This window comes from Podarcis gaigeae, assembly GCF_964106915.1.
Source record: "Podarcis gaigeae genome assembly, chromosome: 3".
NCBI lineage: Eukaryota > Metazoa > Chordata > Lepidosauria > Squamata > Lacertidae > Podarcis > Podarcis gaigeae.
This window is the reverse complement of record NC_139680.1, coordinates 101632089-101644196: the sequence shown is the minus strand read 5'-3', so window position 1 is coordinate 101644196 and position 12108 is coordinate 101632089.

Genomic DNA, 12108 nt, shown 5'->3' with positions numbered 1-12108 from the left:
CCTGTAAGACAGAGCTATTCCGCCTGGCCTTTAATTTGAATTCAGCCTGATCTTTTAGTTCCCCTTTCTTCCCTCCCCCTCCCCTTTTATGAAGATCACCCGCTCTGAGACCCCACAGCTAATTCTCCCTGGGCCTCCTTGCTGGCCCAAGTAGGACCAAATTCAGCCAGCTAGCCCTGGGGATTATCTAATTGATTTTTGAATTCTTGAATTTTATTGTTATTCATGTTTTTATACTGTATTTTATGCTGCTTTTATAATTAAGGGTATAAATTATTATTATTGTTGTTGTTGTTGTTGTTGTTGTTGTCAAGCCTCCAACACACCTTTCCACTTTGTCACGGGATTGCTGTGGGAATAAGATGGGAAGAAATTTAAATAATAATTCAGAGCAGAGCTCCATGCAAGATGAGCTGGGAAGCACTCACTGGTAGAGGATATGCTTTACATGAAAAATGTCACAGGTTCAATCCTGCAACCAAAGGTCACAGGTTCAACCCTACAACAAATCATCTGGCACCCTTCTTTATGGGTAACCTCTACAGGAGGTCTGGAGGGTGGCAACACAAGAACAGGCCTTCTCAGTGGTGGCCCCACACTTCTGGAATGCTCTCCTCGAGGAGGCTCACCTGGTGTCATCATTACAAGAGTTTAGGCACCAGGCAAAAACATTTCTTTTTTGCCAGGCCTTTGGCTTTTACTTATCTGTGGCCTGTTTTAACAGGTGTGATGCTCTAATCATGCCTTTTAAAAGCCTGAATGCGTTTTAGAGTTTCCTATGTTTTGGGAATGCCCCATGTTGGAGACCCTGGAGAGCTGCGGCCAGTCATTGTGAATAATATTGAGCTAGATGGACCAGTGGTCTTCCTCAGTATAAAGTAACTTCCAATGCTTCTATGGATAAAAAATGTATTAAAATGGAATATTATATCTATATCTATATCTATATCTATATCTATATCTATATCTATATCTATATCTATATCTATATCATCTATATCTATATCTATATCTATATCTATATCTATATCTATATCTATATCTATATCTATATCTATATCTATTACATTTTTATACATTTCCCTAAAATTAATTTGTATGAAAGAGTACTTACCTCTGATTCACATGTGGATGAACACAGCTTGATTGCAGTTCGAAAGCATACCAGTGCAAGTAGATAAATAGGTACCACTGTGGTGGGAAGGTAAACAGCATTTCCATGCGTTCTGGCACTCATCACAGTGTCCCATTGCACCTAAAGCAGTTTAGTCATGCTGGCCACATGACTCAGAAAAGCTGTCTGCAGACAAATGCCGGCTCCCTCAGCCTGATAGCGGAGATGCGTGCCTCACTCCATAGTTAAATTTGACTGGAGTTAACCATCCAGGGGTCCTTTACCTTACCTGATTGATTGTTAACGTGACACTTGATGTCTGTCAAATGAATCTGCAAATTGTCTTTATTGAGTTGGCATCGGTGATATGAAAACCACGCCTGCAAGTACAAAGTCGGATGATCCCAGTCTTACAATCAAAAAATCCTTTGGAAAAACTCTCAGCTGCCCTGGTGAACTGGCTATGGCTTCTGTGCCATGTAAATGGTTTAAAACTAAGCTCTAGGCTGTTCAGTAGCATTAGAGCAAAAGGCTCAGTCTGTAGAGCATGAGACCCCAAATCCCAGGGTTGTGGGTCTGAAAGATTCCTGTTGCAGAGGGCTGGACTAGATGACCCTCGTGGTCCCTTCCAACTCTACACTTCTATGTTCAGAGCCAGTGTGGTGTAGTGGTTAAGAGCGGTAGTCTTGCAATCTGGGGAACCGGGTTCGCGTCTCCGCTCCTCCACATGCAGCTGCTGGGTGACCTTGGGCCAGTCACACTTCTCTGAAGTCTCTCAGCCCCACTCACCTCACAGAGTGTTTGATGTGGGGGAGGAAGGGAAAGGAGAATGTTAGCCGCTTTGAGACTCCTGAAAGGGAGTGAAAGGCAGGATATCAAATCCAAACTCTTCTTCTTCTTCTTCTTCTTCTTCTTCTTCTTCTTCTTCTTCTTCTTCTTCTTCTTCTTCTTCTCAGGAATATGTTGCCTTATTAGGAATTCCAGAGACATGCATTCTCAACAGAACACTGTGTGTGATTACTCTCTGTTTCAAAACTGAAAATGTTTGTTTGAACCTTAACAAAAATTATAATTCACTAAATTAAAAACAAACAAACAAAAGGCACTGAACAGAACAATTTGTCTCTCTTCCTTTTAGTGTCCTCTGTTGTCCCCTTCTCCTTGTGCCCTCCATCTTTCCCAACATCAGGGTCTTTTTCAGGAGTCTTCTCTTCTCATGAGGTGGCCAAAATATTCGAGCCTCAGCTTCACGATCTGTCCTTCCAGTGAGCACTCAGGGCTGATTTCCTTCAGAATGGATAGGTTTGATCTACTTGCAGTCCATGGGACTCTCAAGAGTCTCCTCCAGCACCATAATTCAAAAGCATCAATTCTTCGGCGATTATTATTATTATTAAGTGCATATCCAGTGGTGGTGTCAGGTAGCAGAGAACCCATGGCAGGTTGCCAGGAATGGACAAGACCGGGGAAAGTTCTTACCAACAGCATTTTATTCGATATTCCCAGAGAGAGGCTTAGAAATGCAGAATCTCGGATTAATGGCATTGCTCCAAGTAAATCTCCCCTCCCCCTATCTCCCACTTCCTCATTCATCATCCCTTCTACAGGTGGCACTGAAGGCCCTTTGCTTCTAAGCCCTTTGCTCTCCTACTTTTAAGGCTTGCCAGGTTCTGGGAGATGGAGGGTCTGGAATGCTTTCCAGTGATAAAGTGTCAGCCAGTTCCTCCAGTTCTGCCTCCTCTCCCATTATTTCCCAATTTCCCCCCTCATCTTCCTCTGAGCTGTGATCTCCCTCAAACCCCTGTTGTAAATCTGAACTGTCTCCTTCTTCTCTGGAGGGGTCAGGCTGGGGAGGCAGTCTCCACCATTCCTCCTCTGCCCAGTCCCTGACATCTGGTCAGAAAGGAAAGGGAGCCTCTGAAGATTATCTAAATGTATGGGCAGGAGGATCATGTAGGAGAAAGTGGGTTTCTCTTTTTTAATCAGGAGGCCTTGCTCCAAAGCTCTGCTTGGGGCCCCTATATGCACAGCCTGCTTCCATTGACTTCAACAAAAAAAACCTGCTTTGTGTTTTTATATGTGTTGGAAGTCACCCAGAGTGGTTGGGGCAATCCAGCCTGGTAGGCAGTGTGTGTGTGTGTGTGGTGTGTGTGTGTGTGTGTGTGTGTGTGTGTGTGTGTAAATAAATAAATGTTGTTGTTATTGCTATTACTACTACAGTGGTACCTCGGGTTAAGTACTTAATTGGTTCCAGAGGTCCATTCTTAACCTGAAACTGTTCATAACCTGAAGCATCACTTTAGCTAATGAGGCCTCCTGCTGCCACTGCGCCGCCGGAGCCCGATTTCTGTTCTTATCCTGAAGCAAAGTTCTTAACCTGAAGCACTATTTCTGGGTTAGCGGAGCGTGTAACCTAAAGTGAATGTAACCTGAAGCGTATGTAACCCGAGGTACCACTCTACTATTATTATTACAGTCATACCTCATGTTATGTCCGCTTCATGTTACGTTCTTTCAGGTTACGTCCCGCGGCGACCCGGAAGTACCAGAAAGGGTTACTTCTAGGTTTCGCCATTCACCCATGTGCAGAAGCGCAAAATGACGTCATGCGCATGTGCAGAAGCGGCGAATCACAACCCATGTGTGCGCAGATGCGCCACTGCGTTTGCACTCTTTTCATGTTGTGAACGGGCCTCTGGAACGGATCCTGTTTGCAACCAGAGGTACCACTGTAATAAAGAGAAGTACAAGGAACACTCATGTTCTCTGTGAACATCATGCATATGTCCCTGTATTACATCCAGGTTCAATTAAGTCTTTGGCCTGAGACACTGAGACTGCTGGTGGTCAGAGTAAGTAGTACTGGCTTGGACGAGCAAGTGGCCTGAATACATTTAAGGCCCTTGTTTCTATTTTATACCACATTTCCTCAAAGAAGCTCAAGGCAGCATACACAATTTCCCCACTCCTTTGATCCTCACAACAATCCTGTTAAAGTTGATCAGGCAGAGAGGAGAGAGGGGGGTGGGGGAAAGGGAGAGAGTGAGTCTGGCCCAAGATCAACAAGTAGGTTTTGTGGCACATTGGGGTTTTGAATCCTTACATCGCTGCTCCAGATATGACATCCTAGCCGCTGCAGGACAATAGGCCGCCCTGGGACATGGACCTACACCAGAACTTTGCAACCTACAAGAAGAGAACTAGAGTTGTGTCAACCAGGACCCACCCAACCCCCAATGGGACCCATGGATCAGGCCGATTCCCCCTGTGCCACTCAGACTTACTCTTTGATTGCAGGGGAGTTTAAGCCCCCGTGTCAACATTGGCTCTTGCTGCTGTTTGCCACAGACCTGTGCTTGATTGGACCTGGCTGGGCTGGGCTGGGCTGGTGAGGCTGGGGCCGTTCTTTCCCAGAAAGATCAGGTCACCTTTGAGTCACGCTTGGGCGAAACAGCCAACCTTCTCCTGTAACCGGGACTTAAGGGAGAACAAAGGGGCTCCGTTCTGCACTTAACGAAAACAGGAGAAGGAAAAGGAAAGGAAAGCACAACTTTCATTGGTTTCTATTCACAAGAAAACAGGTATGACCGGGTATGGTGGGAGAGCTTTCACGGCTGCAAGGAGCTTGTGGCCGATATCTGTTACACACACAGCCTTGTGTAACTCAATCCCAGAGCACAGAAGGGGCTGTCAGAAATGAGACATGGTGTGTGGGGACGGGGGGGGGGGGGAATGACATGCTAAAACCAATTCGCATCGATATACAAGTCCTTAACATTCACATTATTATTATTATTAACATTTATTCATTGCATTTATATAACATGTTTTTCTCCATTGAGCTCAAGGTGGTGTATATGGGTCTGTCCTCCTCGTGTAATTCTCACAACAACTCTGTTAGGTAGGTTCTGCTTGGAGGCTGAGACTGACCCAAAGTCAGCCCGTGACATGAGAAGCTGATGAACTATACAGAACTGGCAAAAATGACAGACAGACTAAGAGAAAAAGACAACAGTGACTTTGAAAAAGAATGGGAACCATTTATATTATACTTGCAGAAACAAAGAAAGTCTATAGACTTGACTTGATGGCAGCATTTAAATAAACATTCACATTATTAGTATTAGAAAATGTGTAGAAGATAGAGAAATAATATGGTGCATTCATTGTTATTTTTATGTTTGTAGGTTTGATGTTCTTGTATAAATATGTTATTAGTAGTTTTTTCTTTTAGGAGGTAGCGAAGAGGGTGAAAGGAGAAACAAATCAGAAGCGGAAGTTGGGGGAAGCCCAGGAGGGGAGGGAGGAAGGACTGCATAGTAAATGTTATGAATATGGGATTGGAAGAAATTCAAGGACTACCTACAAAAACATTGTAAACTATATGAGTGCTAAGAAGGATGAGAGATTTGAAATTAACAGGGCACCATAAAGTTTGGTGAAAAGATTATGAGAATGAGCGAACTCTATGAGAAAAATAAATTTTGAATAAATATTATGGTAAAATTAGGTATTTAAGACCTAGATAGAAACATTCAAAGTTAGGGATAAAACATTGGAAATGTGTACAATAAGAATGGAAATAAGGAGATAAATTGCTGATTAAAGTTTTATAAATTTGGAAAGTAGGAGCGAGAGACGAGAGGAAGTCCAAAAATGAAGAAAAGTTGGTTATTATAAGATGCTAAATTTTATGTTTGTTTTTCTTTTTTTTTCTTTTGTCTTTTTTTTGCTTATGTTGTTTTTTTCTGTTTATCGTATTAAAAAAAACCTTTAATAATATTTTTTTTTTAAAAAAAGTAAATGTTATGAATATGAGATAGATGAAACCTTCATGGCTGAGTGGGAATTCGAACCCTGGTCTTCTAAGTCTTAGTCCAACAGTTGAACCACTACACCACACTGGCTCTCGAGTTTGTTGCTGACATGTCTACAAAAAGTATCAAAGCACTATGGAACTAAACTAAGCTTTACTGCCTGCGCAACATTTTTCTGAATGCTGTATGGAAAAAGCACATGAATCTGACCTTTGGAGAGTTTGTAAGTAAACAATTTGTAACTTACCAAACGTGTGGTCTTTTCCCATTCTAGGGAAAAAGAGAAACTTTGGAATTCACTTTAAGGGGCATATTTTAAAGGTCCAAGAGCCTATAATTCCACACTTTATTTTGCTGCATGTTTTGTGTCTTTAAATCTCTGATGAGGTTCTCTCACCAAAGGGTGCTTGGATCCTGGCATCCAGGAATTCTCCTTTTATATCTTTTTCTATTATTATTATTATTATTATTGAACAAACAATTACAAAGATCTGGAAGGCATCAGGATAGGGAAGGATGTGGTACAGTAAAAGGACCATAGCTCAGTTGCAGGGCATATACTTTGCATGAAGAAAGTTTCAGGTTCACTGCGTGGTACCTCAAGTTTAAGAGGGTCAGGAGGGGAAAGCCATTCTTTCCTTGAGGTCCTGGAGAACTGCTGCCAGTCAGATTAAACAAGGGATCAGTGATGGCTGGTGCTTATTCGAACTGGTAGGGCAGAAGGCAGGGAGTCTAACAGTAGGTAGAGCCAGAGCCAATGAACAGGCAGGCAGAGCTGACAAATTCTAGTTTTCCCTCATTCCTTCATCCCTATTGAAGGAGAATTACATGAAGATGATGTGCAGATGGTACACAACAGCAGTGCAATTAGGGAAAATGTACAAAACTAGTTCAAATATATGTTGGAAGTGTAAGGAAAAGGAGGGGACATTTTATCATATGTGGTGGGATTGTAAGGTAATTAAAAAATGTTGGGAAATGATATACAAGGAATTGAAGAAAATGTTCCATTTAACGTTTAAAAACCTGAAGCATTTTTATTAGGGATTGTAGGGAAAGATCTGCCAAAAAAGCTGAAAAACATCTTCATGTATGCGACAACGGCCGCGAGAGTTTTAATAGCACAAGGATGGAAGACTGAAGAAACCCCAACTAAAGAATCATGGCAAGAAAAATTGATGGACTATGCAGAACTGGCAAAACTGACATACAAGCTACGGGACAAGGATAACTGTGGCTTTAAGGATGAATGGGAACCCTTTACAAAGTATTTGAAGACGCAACAAAGCGAACTGGACTCCTTGGCTGGTTTTGAATAAACATTCACAAACTTTTTGTTGATAATAATCTGATAAATATGTGAGGATCTATACAACTGTGTAACATGCAGAAAACAGCATTTTTAGAGAAATCAAAGACTGGAACTGAGGGAAGTCGGGGGTGGGTGAAATCTGTGGGGGGGAGGGAGGAAAAATGGGGTGGAAATAAGGATGATATATTTTTTGGATAATATGTTTTGTTTTAATTTTGAATAAAAAGTTATTTTTTAAAAAATAGTTTTCCCTCATCCTCTCTGCTGAGTTCTACAAGGGCAATGCTGTGGATAAGGAGGAAGGGTATGGCAGCCTGTGCCATCCCCAGGACTGGTTGTAAGCAAGAAGGCAAACAGGTGGGAGTTCACTGAGGGCAGATTGAGGTTAGTGGGCCTAATGGACCATTTCCACTGCTGTGGAACATCCTAATTGACAAGTTTCTAGTCCTTTTGACTAGAAGTCAAAAGTCACGAAATTAAAAGACGCCTGCTTCTTGGGAGAAAAGCAATGATAAACCTAGACAGCATCTTAAAAAGCAGAGACAACACCTTGCCAACAAAGGTCTGTATAGTTAAAGCTATGATTTTCCCAGTAGTGATGTATGGAAGTGAGAGCTGGACCATAAAGAAGGCTGATCGCCAAAGAATTGATGCTTTTGAATTATGGGGCTGTAGGAGACTCTTGAGAGTCCCATGGACTGCGAGAAGATCAAACCTATCCATTCTGAAGGAAATCAGCCCTGAGTGCTCACTGGAAGGACAGATCCTGAAGCTGAGGCTCCAATACTCCAATACTCATGAGGGCCACCTCATGAGAAGAGAAGACTCCCTGGAAAAGACCCTGATGTTGGGAAAGATGGAGGGCACAAGGAGAAGGGGACGACAGAGGACGAGATGGTTGGACAGTGTTCTTGAAGCTACAAACATGAGTTTGACCAAACTGCGGGAGGCAGTGGAAGACAGGAGTGCCTGGTGTGCAAGAAGATGAAAACACAGAACACATAATAAAAAGAAAAAGAAAACAAACACTAACCCCCTCCCACAAACACATTTAAAAGGATATACTCTATAGGATGTTAGTCAGCCCAAGGACTAGTTGAAGAGGAACATTTTTGTCTGGTGCCTAAAAGTGTACAATGAAGGCACTGGGTGAACCTTCCTTAGGAGAAACAAAAAAAATTCCTTCCAGTAGCACCTTAAAGACCAACTAAGTCAGTTCTTGGTATGAGCTTTCGTGTGCATGCACACTTCTTCAGATACACTGAAACAGAAGGGTCTGGAAACTTCTGTTTCAGTGTATCTGAAGAAGTGTGCATGCACACGAAAGCTCATACCAAGAACTGACTTAGTTGGTCTTTAAGGTGCTACTGGAAGGAATTTTTTTTGTTTTGACTATGGCAGACCAACACGGCTACCTATCTGTAACTTCCTTAGGAGAGGATTCCACAAACGGGGAGCCACTGCAGTAAAGGCCCATTCTCATGTTGCCACCCTCCAGACCTCTTGTGGAAGAGCCACACAAAGAAGAACCTCACATGATGATTGCAGGGTCTGGGTAGGTTCATATACAGAGAGGAGGTCCTTCCATGAAGTATTGGGGTTCTGAGCCATTTAAGGCTTTAGAGGTCAAATTCAGCACTTTGAATTGGGCCCAGAAACTAATTGGCAGCGAGTGCAGTTGGGCCAGGATCACGGTAATATGCTCAAACCGTTTCGTCTCAGTGAGCAACCTGGCCACCAAATTCTGCACCAGCTGAAGTTTCCAAACCATCTTCAGAGGCAGCCCTACACATAACTTGTTGCAGTTATATGTAACTGCACACGCCTGAAAACCTAATATCAGCATGTGATTCTAAAATACAGGGTTCCTTGAGAATGAAGGCACTCAGGTGTCCTAGCTCAGGGGTCAGCAAACTTTTTCAGCAGGGGGCTGGTCCACTGTCCCTCAGACCTTGTGTGGGGCTGGACTATATTTTTTTTGGGGGGGGGAATGAACTAATTCCTAGGCTCCACAAATAACCCAGAGATGCATTTTAAATAAAAGCACACATTCTACTCATGTAAAAACACGCTGATTCCCAGACCGTCCATGGGCCAGATTTAGAAGGCGATTGGCCTGGAACTGGTCCCCAGGCTTTAGTGTGCCTACCCATGTCCTAGCTTCTGCCCCAAACACACAGACAGATACTCTTACATGTAAGTAAGATGGAGTTCTTTATGTAGACAAGTAATGGCGCAGACTGAGCAGCAGACAGAGCGCTCAGGAATCATGTTTCAGGAATTCGGGAGCAGAGCAAAAAGAGAGGATGTGGACTCTCTTTTATTGGAGGTTTTGAAGCAGAGCTTGGATGGCCACCTGTCATGGATGCTTTAGCTAAGATTCCTGCATTGTAGGGAGTTGGACTAGATGACCCTTGGAGTCCCTTCTAACTCTATGATTCTATGGTGAAACTTTGGAGACTGACAAAAATATTTTGAAATGACAGCATGACAATGAGAAGGGGCGGGCTATGGGAGAAGCCATTTAATAAATAGAATGGAAAAAAATTGAGAGGTCATAAATAATTTTTGGCATCATGGCATCACAGGTTTCCTGTGGGGGCTGTCAATTTTATATATTTAAATAATGACAATAAGAATAAGAATAAGAATAGCTTATTATTTATAACCTGCCCATCTGGCTGGGTTTCCCCAGCCACTCTGGGCGGCTCCCAACAGAATATTAAACAGAATAAAACATTGAACATTAAAAACTTCCTAAACAGGGCTGCCTTCAGATGTCTTCTAAAAGTCAGATAGTTCTTTATTCCTAGACATCTGATGGGAGGGCATTCCACAGCGCCACCACCGAGAAGGCCCTCTGCCTGGTTCCCTGTGACTTGGCTTCTCGCAGTGAGGGAACCGCCAGAAGGCCCTCGGCACTGGATCTCAGTGTCTGGGCTGGACGATGGGGTGGAGATGCTCCTTCAAGTATCCTGGGCTGAGGCCGTTTAGGGCTTTAAAAGTCAGCACCAACACTTTGAATTGTTCTTGGAAACATACTGGGAGCCAATGTAGGTCTTTCAAGACTGGTGTTATGTGGTCTTGGCGGCCACTCCCAGTCACCAGTCTAGCTGCCGCATTCTGGATTAATTGCAGGCTCCAGGTCACCTTCAAAAGTAGCCCCACGTAGAGCGTGTTGCAGTAGTCCAAGCGGGAAATAACTAGAGCATGCACCACTCTGGCAAGACAGACAAATTTGGGAGGATAGGTTAGGGGGTGACAAAACATATTTAGGCGGGGTAGATACGGCTCATGGGTTAGCAATTCCTGCTTTAAAAACAAAATGACCAATGTATAATAAGCCTGATTATTTAGGGTTAAACTTGATGTACCTGATGAAGCGGGCTATGGTACCTGAAGGCTTATGCTTTAATATATTTGCAGCCTTTAAGGGGCTACGAGATTCTTTGATATTCTTCCTTCGAATGTCTGTACAGTGGTACCTCAGGTTACATACACTTCAGGTTACAGGCTCTGCTCACCCAGAAATAGTACCTTGGGTTAAGAACTTTGCTTCAGGATGAGAACAGAAATCGTGCTCTGGCGGCACGACAGCAGCGGGAGGCCCCATTAGCTAAAGTGGTGCTTCAGGTTAAGAACAGTTTCAGGTTAAGAACAGACCTCCAGAACGAATTAAGTACTTAACCCGAGGTACCACTGTACTGGTCAGACATGAGGTCTCTAAGATGAGTTTTTCAAGATTCCCCTTTTAATAATATCTACAGGGTCCGTCAAATCCCTGGTGTCACTCTAGTTATTTTAGCTGTGCGGATTTGCTTGATTTCCCCCTGCTTACGTTCCTCCGCCTCCTGCACTCATTTAGCATTTGATTAAAGAAAGTGCACGGCTAAGATCTAGCAATTCATTAATTAATTTTGCCTCCATCTGCTGGAAGGTCACAAGCATAGCCTTTAAATCCAGTGTTTATAAGCACCTCTCCTATTACAGGACATTACATGGCACCATTTCTGTTACCCGATACAGCTAATGCACGGCATGGCAAACAGTGCCAGGTTTGGCTCATTGAGAAATACCAGGCACACACTGAAGAAGCTGGTGGCCTAACTAATGCTTGCATGGGAGGATTATATCAGTAAATATATCAGCTTAGAGATGCACCAGCAGATTAAAAAAACCAACACCAAGCACATACACCCAAGACTACGCAGAAAACACTGCTCTTTTCTTCTGCACGTATTGACACAGAGATCCATTTTCATGTAAACTTATTTAAAGGTATGGTTGCTGCAGTGATCCCAGAACATACCATTTAACAGGCTAAAAATCTTCCTGTTTATCACTTTCAGCCTGGGTGCTCCTCTTTGCTTCAAGCTGTTGACTGAGCTGCCAACATACCATGGAATATTCACAAACATTCTTGCTGCAAAAAAAAGGAAAGGAAACTCTTCTTACTTTTCAACCAAAGATGTGGATTTTAAACAACTCATGTGAGTGGCTTAGGCTGCAGTTCTAGACTCATTTACCTGGGAGTAAGCCCCATTGAATCCAACAGGACATACTTCTGAGTAGACACAGATTAGTATTGTTCTATGAAAGTGAGAGCTGAACCATAAAGAAGGCTGATCGCCGAAGAATTGATGCTTTTGAAGTATGGGGCTGGAGGAGACTCTTGAGAAGCCCATGGACTGCAAGAAGATATAACCTACCCATTCTGACGGAAATCAGCCCTGAGTGCTCACTGGAAGGACAGATCGTGAAGCTGAGGCTCCAATACTTTGGCCACCTCACAAGAAGAGAAGACTCCCTGGAAAAGACCCTGATGTTGGGAAAGATTGAGGGTGCAAGGAGAAGGGACGACAGAG